General features: G+C 33.1%; 1 protein-coding gene across 4 annotated transcripts in view; it reads right to left on the bottom strand.

The window, feature by feature from the left end:
- Positions 1–16,264, bottom strand: part of HS3ST5 (heparan sulfate-glucosamine 3-sulfotransferase 5) — a 179,959-nt gene that overhangs the window by 116,078 nt on the left and 47,617 nt on the right. Inside the window, exon 1 of one of the 4 annotated variants that reach the window (XM_026046335.1) lies at positions 2,793–2,839. The exons of the other annotated variants lie outside the window; for them this stretch is intronic. The gene's annotated coding sequence lies outside the window, so the exon portion shown is untranslated. Of the gene's footprint in view, positions 1–2,792; positions 2,840–16,264 lie in introns of those variants that run through there. 4 annotated transcript variants of the gene reach the window in all.

The raw sequence follows: 16,264 nt of genomic DNA, 5'->3' as shown, positions 1-16,264 counted from the left end.
GGAAAGGAAAGGAAAGGAAAGGAAAGGAAAGGAAAGGAAAGGAAAGGAAAGGAAAGGAAAGGAAAGGAAAGGAAAGGAAAGGAAAGGAAAGGAAAAAATCCCACTACATTTATATGGCTAGATATTAGAGATTCATTTTGCCTCTCATAACATTCAGCTACTTAAAACAAAAGCTATGCAAGTTTAGTCATTTTGCCTTGTGCACCTCAGGATCAGACAGAATTTTTTAACATAATAACACACTACTAGATTACCATTTCCCATGTGACCCTGCTAGAAACAAGAAGAAACAACATCTGCTATTTCCAGGTAACTGCAGGGAAAAAAAAATTAAAAAATGGGGAAAACCAAAATTGCAGGAGAACAAAAGAAAACAAAGCTTATATGAAATAGTTTAGCTACCTCTGCAAGTGGCTGTGTTAATAGCTAACTATATTAAACCTGACCTCTCCCATCAATAGCTAAGGAGCATTAAAGAAGATCACCCAATCTCTTTAGTCTGCACTAGAGCTCTGCTGCCTTTAGTGCAGGGAATGAAGTATATTATATAAAAATGGAAGGGAGGAAGCAATGGTCATATTTTCTAGTGATTTTATATAGTTCACTCCTTGATGATTTAGAAATCAAGTTCAATTTAGTGCGAACAAATTGAAATTCAGAAAAATAAGTCCTGAGAAAAATCAAACTTAGAACATTTAAACTGTAATTTAATTTCAGGCTATGCTTTTGAGATCATATTGGAGTCTTGTCTAAAACAAACAACACAAAGACAACATCCTGTAACACAATACTAACTAATGCTGAGAAAATATTGTCAGAATAAGAACAAACGGGAAATTGTCATTTGCAGCTTTGCAACACTGTTTGCAAAGCGTTTAGAAATTTGCAATCAATTTGTGCCAGTTGTGGTGAAGATACTGTTATATATGGTCATAGATGCAGACTTACAGTTACCGACTTTGTTTTTTTCCCCCTTTACTTTGCTTCTTCTGGATAAAGGGACTGAAAAACAGCCCCAATGGAGGAGTTCCCCTGTGACATAGTTAGCTCAAGTGCTTTCTCCAAGTCCCAGTGGCATAAGAGAACATATTGGTAGGGAAGGGACATGGTTATAATGTTCTGGCAATCTCCATCTGGCATATTTGTCCCTAGGGCAGTGCAGACAGCTGGCATTGGTTTGAATAGGCAGACTCAAATCTTTCCTGCATTGATGTGTACAAAACAGACCTGGATCTCTGTTAGTYGCCACACTCAAGCCACCAGGCAGACTTTGCCACAGCTGGAAAACACAAGTCTTATTTGTATGCTTTTGAATGTAATATACAATCCATTTTGACACCAGTCATTTTCAGCATCTTCCCATTTCAGCCATCCTTTTAGCAGAGAAGCCTGCTATTTTTAAATACCTTCAAAACCCAATGATCTGTCCTAATCTTTTGAAAAATGTAGCTCAGTCCTTGTAAACTCAGCATATCTTAACTCTGATGACTGAAAGACTGAGAAAGAATTTAAGAAACTAAAACTATTCTTCTTCAGGCCACAGACTGAATTTATTTTCCCTAGAGCATGCTCTATGAAACAAAATCCATGTCCTACCTAGAGAATATATGTGCTACCTAATTATTTTAACAAGTATATTTTTAAAAAAATATATACTTCTTTCTTAGATTCTGAACTCTTTAGATAATTATTTGATAACTTTTTAAAGTACATCAATATTAGAGTAAGAATTAAAATAATTTATTTAGAAAAAGATAATTTTATCTGTATATAAACTCTTCATACTCTTCATATACATCATTATTCAAGATTGTAAAGTGATACTACAGACACATACACACTGCAGATAGCCAGAAAGAAAAAAAATATATATCCATTGCAGTGAAATTTAACTAGAAGGAAGAAGTCTGGCAGCTAAGAGAGTTCTTTCATAATTTGACATCAGGGGCTAATAAACTGTCACCTCCATCCTGCATGCGTTAGTCCTTGAGAATCTTTCCATTGAAATCAAAAGCTTTAAATGCTCTTTATTATTATTATTATTATTATTATTATTATTATTATTATTATTATTATTATTATTATTATTATTATTATTATTATTATGCTTGAAGAGGATTTTTTTAGAAAATCTTTGAAACCACCCCAATATCTAAAGCCGTTGTAGAGGACACAATTGCTGCTTCCATGTGAGACCTCCTAAAAGAGAAAGGAATTCACAGAACTGCCTTTTGAAGTGATCTTTTTTTTTTTTTTTAAGTCTTCATTTATGTAAAATTTGCTAATACTAGGAATAATGATACAAAAATGGTCTAGACAGATATAACTTAAAAAGCAAATGTAGGTTTCTCCTTCATGCTGCTTTAATATACCCATCAGTTCTTAATAGCTTTGCATCAGCAGAGCACTGACCTAGCGCAAATTTAAGTTCTGTTTCTTTCATGACTCAGCTATTTAATGTGAAATTACTGTCAAGTGTTTATGTTAAACTTAGAAAAAGGAACATGGTTAAGAAGTTTCTATTCTGTATGATAGCAAGTTTTCATGTAGCAGATTTATCACTTGATATTTAAAAATATTATGATCAAAAGTATAATTGGTCTTGAAAAAAGGAAAAAAATGAAATACTGCTTCTTCTCTAATCACATCTTTCCTTCCCTTGTGGCTACCAGAAAAGCTATTAAAGTTAAACTCATAGTAAAATTAAAAATAAATAAAATATAAATAGAAGTCTAAGTCTATTTTCTATAGAAGAACAGAAAATATATTTAATGTTGTGTTTCTTCCATTACCTATATCTGCACCATGATGGCTTCTCTAGTTGAACTTCATTTTCTCCCTGTGTGAGACATTGTCTCCAGGGGGATAATGAACATCCTCTTCGTTATCACTATGTTGCTTTGCTGCTAACACTGCCGTCAAATGGTGTATCCATTAGGACTTCATTGAAGGAACTTGACTCTTAAAAGGAAAAGAAAAAAAAAGATACACTGAGAGAAATATTGGCATAATGTATCCAAGAAATAAGGGCATCTTTCGTAAAGATGGTTTTCAGAAAGCATTGAAGTTTGACTAATGAGGTCTCATTCTTTAAATTGACAAGGCAGTATTTAAACCAAACTTAGCATTAGCTTTTTCCAATTGTCTTTATTATGCATATCGTTTAGCTTCTGTTGTTTTTCTTTCTTTTCCAATTAAAAAAAAAATTATTTTCACAGAATTGTGGTAACAGTTGTAATGCAGGTAATTGTTATGCAATAGTTCTGATGCAACACGTCCTGTCATTGGTGGGAAAATTTTCATTGATGTCAGTGAGCCTAGAATTAATATGCTTCTTCCAGCAACTTACTAAAAGAAAAAAAAACAAAAACCAACAACAAAAAAAGACAGGCCTATAGCCACTGTAAATTTTCATAGCACTATTTATTTCAGGAGTGTTTAAATAATTCCTACTAGCCTTAAACATTAACAAACAACATTCAGTCTTCGTTCCATTATTCTTTCACATCACACAGAGCATATATTGGACAGTAAATATGAATGTACAGTCAGTATTTTTACTTTTTTTTTTATTATCAGCTATTAGAAGACCAGTAAGTTGTTTGCATGTTGATTACTCCCTGTTCAGTGTGTGGAACAGATAATAAACTCATAGCCTATCCAATGTGCTTTAGAAAAGGATGCGCTCTGTATTTTGCAGTATATAATTAGGTCAAAAAGGCAGCCTGGATAGCTGACTTGTCTGGAATTAAAGACTTTATCTGGATACAAATTGAATATAGCTTGTGGGCATTTTCATTGACAACAGAAAGTGACTGAGAATTTCAATTTTCTGTGTGTTAAAAAAAAAAAAAAAAAGAAAGAAAAAATGAGATAGCAAAGAAAGTAATTTGTGGATATTTTTTATGAGAGTTATAAGTTATTGTGAGAGGAAACAAAGAGACCTTTCATAACTTTACAGAGGAAAAAAATGCTACAGGGTACTGGTAGAGAAAGGAGGATTGCTTAGGAACCATGATTTTATACCACAGAAACACAGAGTCACTTTGGCTTGAAGGGAACTTTGTAGTTCACTTGGTCCAAATCCTTGCTCAAAGCACAGTCAACTTCAGGGGAAATCAAGCTTTCAATTTAGGCCAGGTTGGTCAGGGCCATATACAGTAGAGTTTGGAATATTTCTAAAGAATGAGATTCTACAGCCACCCTATGCAATCTGTGCCATGTTTATCCACCTTCATTTAAAGAACGTCTGTCCTGGTATCAAACCGGGCTTTCTCCTGTTCCATCTTGTGTGCCTTGCCTCTTATCCTTTTGTTTGTGACCTTCATGAAGAGGCTGGCTGCTTCTTCTCTATATCCTCCCATTAGGCAGATGGAGACCTCGCCTCCCTTAGCCTTCTTAAGTCAAAACAGACACTGCCTTTCCATGTACATCRTGTTACATCATGTGCTCCAGCCTCACCATCTTGGTGCCTAGCATTCGGTCTGCTTCACCAATGTCCTGTGTGCACTAAGGGGCCAAACCTGGGCACGTTCCTACAGACACCAGCCACCAACTGTGGGGAAAGGGTCGCTTTACTTGACCAGCTGGCCTTCACTTGCTAGTGTAGCCTGCATGTGGTTTGCTTTCATTGCCACAAGGCCACAGAGCTGACTCAAGTAGCACATTGCTAACCATGCAAGTCCAATCTTTTAAGTAGCAGGGACTGAATGTTAGGATCCTGTGACTGAARCAACACCTGTGTTTAATTGTGGCACACATACAGGTGTGTGACCTTTCCTAGTTTATCCTTTCTTTCCCCAGTGTGGCTTTGACTTGAAGGCAAAGGCAGAAGACTATCAATTTATTTATTTTGTTTAGCTAAGTTTTTAGATTTTGTTGTAAAGATAAAAAAAGAATAGTTTTTCAAATGCCTTTGAGAGACAGCTATGCCTTAAATTATTTTGAAAATTAAATTTTAATACAACTGCAACTATTAATCCTACACTAAATTGCTTTCCTGTCTATCATATGGAATACAAGGCTTCTCAAATATATGGAAAATGAAGAAGAGATTTTGTTGTCTTGAATACGTGCAGAGGGGCTGAAACTTGGATGGATGCTGATATTAATAAAGCAAAAGAAACGAACGGGAATTGTGGCTAACACCATATCTGTACCTGCTTGCATAAGGTTATGCGTACTCAAAATGTGTGAAACCTGCCAGATTTTCTATTGCTCTTAAGTGTTTGCATAGCAACTAAGTAACAGTAAGTTCTTCCACCTTTGTATGGTGACATAAAGAGAACATTTCTTTCAGATGAGAGTGTTGCTACAGTAATCTGTGCTTCTGTCACCTTGAGATGAGGCTGCCAAAATACAGCCTGTGTGAAATGACATATTTGTGAGATCATTTGGAAGCTAAAGCAAGTTACAAATACTGTTTTTCTGAGTATTATGACACAAATCCTATTATGAAAACACACACACAACAGTTCAAAATTGCATTGGTTTTTAATTTAAGAAAAGAGTTTTAACTTCTAATGCTCCAATTATTAAGAATCCGACAAAGTGTTATTTTCTTTGTAAGCTTTGCGTATATCTAAGGCTTCAATTTCTTTTACCTGGGCTATATCATAGTAAGTTGCTCAAATCTCCAACTCTTCTATTCTCACAACTAGATTTTTTTTTTCACTTATGGAATTTCATAGGTTTTCTTTGTTTGTTTTTTTAACCACATAGCTATTATCAGTGCTATATTTTATGGGAAAATGTTTTAAATGTTTTTGCAAACCATTTGGTATGAATTTAAGGTGACCTATCCATTTGCCTTTTAAATTATTCCAATAATTACTTACAAGAAATACATTTCTATATAAACCTTTGTTATTAGATCTAAATGACACTCAAGATGATCTACTGATATGAGAAAAACCTCTAATGGTATCACAAACATTTATAAAAGGCTGTCAGGTAAACCTAAGGAATACCTTCATCCGACAGGAGGTAGACAAATTTTAATGTGTTTTTCACCATATACTATATATACCTATATACTAAATGTACAGTCACAGCCCTCTTCAAATGAATAGATGAAGCACCTTGAGAACACTTGCTTTAGTGAGCTTACACACATGCTTAAGGCTGGAGGCATCATAGGTTCAAATTTTTGTAGAAAATATTTTCAGAATTTTGCTTCATGCAATACTGCCAGTTTTCAGTCTTCTTTACTAATGGATCCTAAACACCTTTCAAAAGGAACATTTGCAGTCCCCTTGCATGCAGACATTAAGAATACCAATAACAGACTTATTTGTTGGAGCTGTTTTTCACATGCTCTTTGGGACTAGTTTATGGAATTCTACATTTCTGCAAACCGCAAACTGAAAATTATTGTTTTAGTGTTAGTTAGGTCTTAGATACAGCTTCTCATAAAACACAGAATATTTTGTGAGCAGTGCTTTCAAGACTTTTCTAAGTTTTATGTCTCAGAAAATAGCTTATCCAGCAGATCTCAAGCTTCCTTAAAATGATCTGTTTGAAGAAGAATTTTGCATAAATTAAAAGATTTTCCAGGTAATTGGAGATTAAAAAAATGTTGCTAATAGAAAGCAGGGTGAAGTTCAGAACTGATCTGAAGGTCATTGAACTTCTTCATCTTTGAAGCCATTCAAATCAATAAACTTTGGACTATTCCTTTAAAAAATAATATGTTAATTTAAAAAACTAACACAATAAGGTATTTGTAATAATGCATTTAAGAAATGTGTATGGTGTGCATTCCACTTTTTCTGTTACATCTAAGTCCTTTGAGTTATGATACAGATCAATATTATTTGTTGAAGTATCTTATTGTAATCATATATACTTTGGGCTCTCCAAGCAGAATGGTCGCTGTTATGGGAGTTGCAGGTAACACACTCCTCTGACAGCTCCCAGTAGACAGGTATTCAAAGGATGGAAAAGCATGGAAAGGAAAACATTTTGACTGATTTCAACAGGCTAGACTTTAGAGTTACTATAAAATATTAAGACAGAAACAAGTACTTCAGAATTAGAGGAATAAAAATGGTCTTCTATTCTATTCTTTCGCTTCCTCAAGAGAAAAAAAAAAAATCTCATTATCACCATCAGTGAAAATTTTTTATGCATTAGTCCTTATCTGGACTTACAGCCTCCATGATATGTGACCAAATTGCAGGAAATAAGTATATAAAAATCAAATATAAGTAATAAAAATCATCATAATAAACTAAATAATAGCTTTCAGAAAGGATTACCAAACTAGTTCATTTTAAGAACTTTCTTGTGTCAAGACAATATTGCCGTTTAATGACCTAACCTGCAATTTTTTTTTCCCTCTTTTTATTCTGTGATCTGCAACTTGTGCAAGCATATTGTGATTAAGCAGCAACATTATTCATTCTGCTTAGCTAGCAACAATGCACCTGGTCTAAAATCTGTAAACCTGGTCACCTACCAAACTGTGTCTCCTGAGCTGAATCAGAAGAATGAAAACATGCTTTCTTTTTTTTTTTTTTTTTTTTTAAACAGAAGGACTATTATTGATGGAAACAAGCAGCTGTTGATTTGTCACTAACCACAGAGAGAGTACACGGAAATTTGACTCGGTCCTTATAGTCTCCCAGTCCTGAAATCTTGTAAATACACAGATGTATTATATTACTTAATCTCTAAGGTAGAACATAGTTTTCTAAGACAAAATTTTTTGGTGTTCTCAGCATTGGCYAAGGACTAAATATCCTGGCAAGGTCTGTTCTTTAATTTCTAAATAGTAATTAGTGCTACTCTTTATAAACAGTGTAAGCAGATGAAGGGAAAGCTATGAACAACTGATGAAAAGTATTCTAACCTGAACATAATATCTACGGTGTTCTATACTTTATAACATCTAGGATTTTTTAACATTATTTGCATTATTTGAGCATTATTTGCTCCAGTGTTCTAAAACAGTAGAAATATCTGATTTAAGAAAAGGAAACAAGCCGAGAGGAGTGTGGTATTTGGAGAGAGCTGGATTACACAGGCACTATAATAGCTATTGGAATTTTATGAACCATTCAGTTTCTTCTAATGGCTTATCCATGTGCTAAAAGTTTTGCTAGGGAAAGGCTGACTTTCAATATATTCACAAAATCTAGAGCAAAATGTTGCACTCAGATTTGGGGTACCTGAATGCACAGAGTTGTACTGCTTATTCAATTGCACTAGTATGTGAGGCCTCTGATATTCTTTCATCTTAAAATATTTTTAAGCTTCCTTCCTATCTTCTCTAATGGGTAATTCTGAGTAATTCAACTGTACTGTAACTTAATGGTTTCTAATGCTTTAGGATTATGCCAAACTTTTCAATATTTTCCCTATTATAATGTCTAGTTTAAATGTTACAATCAATCTTATATTCTTGTTTTGAACAGAGAATCATCTGTGGCTGCTAATGGTCTTAGGAAAAAAAAAAAGAAGCTATAAGAATCCTTGCAATACCCTTTTGGTACTAATCTCTTTCACTGGAATAACAATGACATTTACTTGTGCAAACTGCAAGTGACTCATTGAATTATAATTATTTTATTGTTATTTTAAAATAAAATATTATTATTTTATTTTATACTTTTTTTGTGAGTAGAATATGAAGTCAGAATACTGATAGTTATAATGAGACTTTTTTTGTATAACTGTAAATATCTTTTTTAAAACTAGATTGCTGAATGAATTATCAATTCAGATACAGCTAGAGAACTGAAATCCATGAATTGAGACATAGACTAGTTTTTGACCACAGGCTCAATTTTGAAAACAAGACAAAAAGATTACTTTAATATTGTCCATATGTTAGAAGAGAAGAACATTAAGGAATAACAGAAGTAGGCATAAGTCTTTCTTTAGTCAATATTTATCCCAAATTAGATGGCACAGAACTAAGTAGAGAGCAAAATAGCATTTATCCTTTTGTAAATTAAAATAAATATTGCTTTAGGCTACAGGTAATATAATTTAAATCTTATTTCTTTATACCAAAACAACTAAGTTGTAACAAGTGAACAGGATAAACAGGAAAGTCAGATATTTTCCTTTGGAATTTATCTTTCTTTTCCGTCACATCATTTTCCTGTTATTCTTTCTCTCATAAATACTCCCCAATACTGTTTGTCTTTCACATGTCACTGTGGTTCATGTATATATCTGCTTGAGTTTGACAAGTGAGTGGTGGTAGGGTGAATGTAGTTTGCTAATGAGTAACCAGTTGACAAAATACATTCTAAAAGTCATTCTTTTTGTTTGCTTATTGTTTTGCTTTTCCTAAGAATTATGTTCTAAGGGAAAATATCATGGAAAGCATACCTTTAATGAATCATCCCAAGAAGTTTTTTAGGCTATGGAATAAATTTTCTTTTGATAAATACTTTGGCCCAACTAAATATTATATCCTGTAATTCATGAAAGATATCAGCAAATCAGAATAATGATCAGAGAATAAACTAAGAGAAAAGCAGCATGGAATGGGGGAAACAGATTTGGACATGGCTAGACTTTGACTACATCAACAACAAATCAATTACATGGTCCAGTGCAGACCTAAAGTGTTAAAAGCCCTGATTTCAATTACTTGTACCTCACCTCTGGAGACTGGAATATGAGTCTGAGTCACAAAAAAAGGGTTTGTGTGTAAAACATATTAAAGGCCACCTGTGTTTAGAGCTATCTTGTTTCATACAAATCCCAAATGGTTTCAGTAATCTCTGATACTAGACAAGAGAAGTGATATGGCAGTTCTCCCATAGAAGATTTCAGCATTTGACATTTCTTCTTTTCCATTCAGTACTGCTCAGCAAGCACACACAATCAGCAGAAAGTTTCATTCTGATACCTCCAATCAAAATGTGTCTAGCTGGATAGATAGGAACTTCTGGATTAGGTAGAACCGATGTGATCATTCCCAGGTGTTTTGGAAGAAAGCAATCCACTTCAGTTGTACATTCACACATATACATACATGTCTGTGTAATTAAGCAAAAGAACATTTCCACCATGTTCTGAAATTAAAATAATTTATCTCTGAAATCATGGTAATGATAGAGAAAGTAATTCTATTTTGCTATACCATTGAGTTTCCCTTATGATTTTGGAGCATTGAATTCTAAAAGTTTTTATTTTATAAATATTCTTTTTGAAATGTATCTATTTCAAATCTTCCAACCAAAGGCAAACAGAAATGTCTAGATGACTCTATATGTTTTATGTGTTGCATGTAACTTTTTATAGAATTAGAGGGAAAAAGAAAAGCTCTTTATTTTTTTTAAGCGTCATAAGAGATTATTGCACAATCATAAAATCATTAAGGTTGGAAGGAACCTTTATAATATCCACTAATCCACTCACCCTGCACACGCGAGGTCACCTAGAGCACGTGACAAAGGGCTGCATCCAAGAGGGTTTTGAAGATCTCCAGAGAAGGAGATTCCACAAGCTCTCTTGGCAACCTGTTCCAATACTCTGTCATCCTCACTGTCACAAACTTTGTTAAATCATTGCCTCTTCTTCACAGGAACCACTCTCTTGTTGGAATAAAATAAAACAAAGTGTCTTCTTTACAAATTATAGTGATTTCTATTTTTTTCTTATTATCAGCCAAGTATTTAGAAACAATTTGAGGATAGGGTTGGGAGGGGCTTCATAATTTGAAAGTAAAATTATAGGAATTTTTTTTTTTTGATTTTTTCCTTTTCCCCTTACTAGAAAGAGGCACACACCATGTGTCCATACATATCTATCAAATGTTCCCCAAAACATGAGCATTCAAATTTTAACATTTCAGTAGCTAGTTCTTAAAGTATTTAGACATAGCTAATTTAAAGACACTAGTATAATGGCAAATACTACTCATTTAATATTCTCCAGCCTGTTTGTTTCATGTCTTACTTTTTCTATTATCACTGATGACCAATGTGTTAAAAGCTAATCTTTTCTAAAATTTTATTTATTTATTTAAACTTTTAGGCATTCCTTTCTTCAACTACTGATAGTTCTTTTAATTTTTTTCTCTCCTTTTTGATATCAGATACAATTTCTTCATGTTATTTTAGATGTACTTGACAGTTTGTTTTTTTCTGAGGTATGCTTGTTTGATTTTGTGATGCTTTGGTGTTCTTTGCCCTGTGATCTTTTCTTTGTTCCTGCACTTCATTCATGGTAATCTGACCTACTTTTCCCTTTCCTTAGTTCTTCTAAGTAACAGTCAATAAACACCTCATCATTTTCTTGTGTGTAGTGTGTCAACAAGCATCTTGTGACTTAGCCAAGTTGGTCCTTTTCTTTGTTTCCTTAGTAATGGACAATTTGAACCTCTTCTTAAAAGTTCTGCCTGTTTTCCTTCTTTCTCAACTGTCAATGTTTGTTGAATTTGCCTACTTGTTTTTATTCTGTTGTTCCTGTGGGTCCCTTTCTAAAAGGTGTGAACTCTGTCATTTCACAGGCAGTCTCACCCAAGTAATCTTCAGCTTTCACTATATCAAAGCATATCTTTCTCTTGACTGCAATCAGTATTGAAAAATCTCTCCCTCCAAATCCGTTATTGTATGTATCCAGTTCTTGTCACAGATATACTCTGAGAACCTGCTAAACTTCTTCCAGCATCTTTTACCAACAGTTAAAATCCCATATTGGTAATGTCTCTTGGCAATCTTGCTGAATACTTCTTTCAAATATTTACAAAAAGCTTCATCCTCCTGATCCATAGTAGGTCTGTTGGTCTAGTGACTCATATCTAAAGTCAAAAGAGAGTATTTTTGTTTTACAAGGCAAAGATAATTTTCCTTATTATGCTGGCTGTTGATTAATTAATTAGCTTTTCTTAGAAAACATTTTATTTCTGCCCTTTGGTTACATTATTTTTTTCTAAGATAAGGTAACCAAAACTCAGCTTTTGTCAGAGTTACCGGAAAACAAACAGATGAACAAAGGAAAAAAACTGTATACTCTGATTTTATCATATTCCAGAGATGCAATACTCTCATTTTTATTTACTAAACAAGTATTTCAGCCACTTCTATATCATTGTACTTTTATGACCTTTAAAATTGTTTGAATTTGTATTTGGTTGGCATTCTCACAATCATTATTACTCTGTAAGTTGTCTTACAATGTCCTAAGTAAACTGTTCATGAAATCATCTATACAGAAATAAGCAAGTGTTAATATTTTATTTTCTAAATGCTAAAATATATTCAGCTTCTAAAACTGGCAGGTGAAATAAGAGTTCATCAATAAAAATAAACTATGATGAGAATTCCCTGCAAAAAATTGTGAAGTTTTGGAAATTTTAATGTGTTTTATCCTTCACCTAGCAAAATACTTGTATAATTGCCCAAAATAAACAAGAGTATTTTTGATAAAGCATAGATCAAATTCCAAAGTCTTAAATTGCTTTTCATTAAGGAGGAAGTTCAGAACTTTGATCAGCAGTTCATTTGTGAACGCATATAGAATATATCTGAGACCTATCATCTAAATTTCTAAGAGCAGACAAAACTGAGCATTAAAAGTTAAGTTAGTTCTACAGTCTTTGTAGAAGGTATTACATGCTAGAAGAAGACACTTTCTTTACTACCATGCAAAAAATTTACCTTCTTAATTTTCTAAATAATTAATTTCCTGTAGACATTCTTCATTTTTCAATATCTGTGACTTTTTTTTCATTTTTAATTTCAATTATGCTTGAAAGTGTTAATAATAATCAAGGACATCACTCAGTTTAAACGAGCAAGACGTCTTACTTGTATTTGATTTAAATGAAATTATTTCCCCTAGAAAATTTTAACTTGCTCAGTAGTGGACTGTATCTCAAGATAACTTTTAAAATGCAGCTAATACAGAGAGTTTTGGAGAGCTTAAGTGGTAATTTCTATCCAAACAGTGTTCTGATAGAAGCAGATTGGCCAAATCTGCAATATATTTTCTGAGTGAAGCTCCAGAGTTTATTTTTTTCTAGTGTAAAGAACAATAACTCTGTTCTGGCTACTGGAATAGCTGTGGCAGGAGCAGGACAACAATTGCTACTAGCAAAAGGTCATTAATTTAAATACAGACAAAAAAGTCTAAAACAAAAGCACCTCAAGAATTTCTCAGGTAGAAACATTTAAATGCCAAAAGCAGTATCTTTTTACCTTCGCCAGCATGGTGGAGTTTTGTTGCAGACCTCACCACAATATAACAAAATGAACTCTCTTCTAAGTAGTAACTTGCTTCTGTTAAAGATGAATTCAAGGATATTAGGCTTAAATGAAGTGCAGATGAAATCTGCATATATTTTACCAATATTCTGCATATTTTTTGTTGTAAAAAATTTACATTTCCTATGCTTACTCTTTTTTTATATTCAGAACTAATCTTGGCCTTCATTTTAATGTAATAAGGATCAACTTGTATAAAAAAGTATAAACTGTACATTTGTTGACAAAACCTGCATGAATGCATAAATTGCAATAGCCTTCTCTGTATGATGGTGTAACTTTTCAGGCTACTTTTATCTGTTATTAAAACCCAGTAATTAATTGCAAATCAGTCTTCACTTTAACCTGACTTCTTTTCTCTCTTTCATACACTTGTATAGTGTCAACATGACATGATTTTAAATGTATTTTTATATTTATAAATCCTCTCCTGTACTTAGCTATTACTAGTACATTTTTAGACTCAATCTCATTAACATGCAAAAAGCAGTGCAGAAATATTCACTAAACACTGCATGAATCAGCTTTGAAAAGTGTTCACTGTACCAAAAACCATAACTGCTGTATATAGTGCAGGCTTAAAATGACAAATACTTTAAGCTATTGTTCTTTTTGCAGCCTCTGAATAATTAACAGATGATTAGACTTAGAAGGGAGGATTCAAAGATGTCTTCCTGATGCAATTATGAAAACATCATTATAGGAATAGAGTTTGATTCTAAATGTCCTCTGCAAATTATACTTTTCACCTTGAACTTGGCATAAAGCTGAACCTGCATTCCTATCTAAGAAGAATCGAATCAGGTAAGACAGCATAACAAAGAAAAGAATATATATATATATACACACATATAAGCTAGCATTTATATACTCACTGGAAAACAGACAACTCTCCATTTTAACTGTGAAAATATGTATATTAGTTCAGTGTTTAAAGATGTTCATATGGCATCTATTACTCAGTACAGTAGGCTATATTTTAATTAACAAGTGTTTTTGGTTGCATAGGTTGAGTAGGAATGCACTTTTCTTAATAAGTATTCAAGATTATTGAGTGTCCTTTATCTCTGTGTTTTTCTAGCAGCCTGTTGGAGCAAGAGGAAAAAAGAGAAACCTTGTTCATACTAAGAAACAACAGAAGTAAAATTTCTATTAAAATATAATCTTAAAGGTAGTTCAAAGAAAGCAACAGCAGTACACACCAGCATTAAAGGATAAATCTTGGAGATCTTTGTGTAGACACATTAAATTAAAACAAATTAAAGTTATTTTCAGTAAAAAGATCAATAAAAATAATCTTCATTTGATTAATGTTTCAGGAACAATTCATTGTTTAAAGGTGGTCACTTTAATCAAAATGCCCAGCATTTGAATTTGATTATAATCATGTGAGAATCTTGAGGAGAGAAGGAATGATTCAGAAAACTATGAGATGACAAGAGGATACTAAGGAAGAATTTATACAATACAGATAAGACTTTTTACTGGAAGAAAAAATGTAACAGAAATATCACTATGTCAATACATATCAGAAATGGAATCTGTTTCTTTTATTTAAATATTTTGATGCACCAAATACTTCCTTGAGAATGAAAGTAACATCCATGTAATCTCTATTTAATGGTTATGTATTGAAAATCCATGTATTTTATATTTTCTGAATTAATTGCACTGTGATCACTGTACCATCTTAGATAAAAAACAAGCTTTTCAACACTAACGTGACTTGTAAGTATTCTTTATGCTCTCACCTACCTCTTAAATTCTTAATTCAAAATGTGTGTGTGTGTGTGCAGTGAGAGAAGCTGGAACTGTATTTGGCTACATTAGTTGAAAAATTCTTAGTACAAGAAGTTTGACTTCAGAATGAATTTTGCTTGAGACTGATCCTGTCCTAATAGTTAATAATTGAATTCTGCCAGACTACTTGAGTCTGACTTTAGGTACCAGTAGTTTAGTTCTGTCTTCTGATCACAGCATTTTAAGGCTAACTAACCTTAAAGGCAGAAAAGAGACATGCTGGCTTAGAAAGAAGAATGTGCAACATGCTCCAGTTGTCCCTGCTTGTGAAATATGATTGAATTGTAGGAATTAGTTTACTCAACAATAAAAAATGAATTTTACACGTAAAACATGTAAAAATAATACATTTTTACCTAGATGAATGTGGAAAGTGTTATTACCCATGTAAGAGAATATTGCCATAAAAAGTAAGCACATAAGTAACAGCCTAATACCACACACAAAATTACTGTACACTATATTACTGATCTAATGTTATCAAAAATTTGAAAGGAGAGAAATAATAAATCAAAATCAGTGACTATATCTAGCTATTACTTTCCATATGTACAATCCACTTTTCCTGAGAAAAATAGAAACTTGAGGACAAATGTGAAATATCAACCATATAAATAGTAAGCGTAACCTTTATCTGCGAAGGTTGCCAGCAACTTGAAGACAAATGAGAAAGAAAAAAAGAGCACTTCATTAATCATTCATGCAAGATCAAACCTACTGGGAAGTTATATGTGTCTCTTGGTATAAGTGTTTGTTGTGTTTTGACCAAAATTATGTTGTCTAAGCACCAAGACAGATTAGGTTTTTGAAGTCTAAGGAATGTAGAAATACAGTCATCTTGTGCAAAAAGAAATTCAAACATTAAGTGAAGGGGATGAAAAAAGAAAGTAAATGTTTACAATAAAGAGATAGAATTGTGAGAAACTGTGAGCTATTGGTACTGGAATATGCAATGTTACTCCTGTTTTGTATTAGAACACACAAAAGCTTCAGGATCAGAGCCCAGGTTTGCTCTCTTAGGGCCTCAGAGCAGAATGCTCCAATTAGATTGGAGGTATTCTCAGTGTTTCTCGGATAACAACTTGTGTTGTTTCCCTCACAGCTATTTAGGCTAACATGATGAGTAGGAGAGGCTGCTCACCTACCAAATCCTACATTAAGACTTTGGGGATATGTTGACCTTTTTTCTAGGGCAAGACTTGGGTTTGAACTCAAGTCTCTTGCCTCCTTCAGGG

The sequence above is a fragment of the Nothoprocta perdicaria genome, unplaced genomic scaffold, assembly GCF_003342845.1.
Source record: "Nothoprocta perdicaria isolate Ctin4 unplaced genomic scaffold, notPer1 scaffold_438, whole genome shotgun sequence".
NCBI lineage: Eukaryota > Metazoa > Chordata > Aves > Tinamiformes > Tinamidae > Nothoprocta > Nothoprocta perdicaria.
The sequence above is the reverse complement of the archived record's forward strand: the minus strand, read 5'-3'. Positions and strand labels throughout refer to the sequence as shown.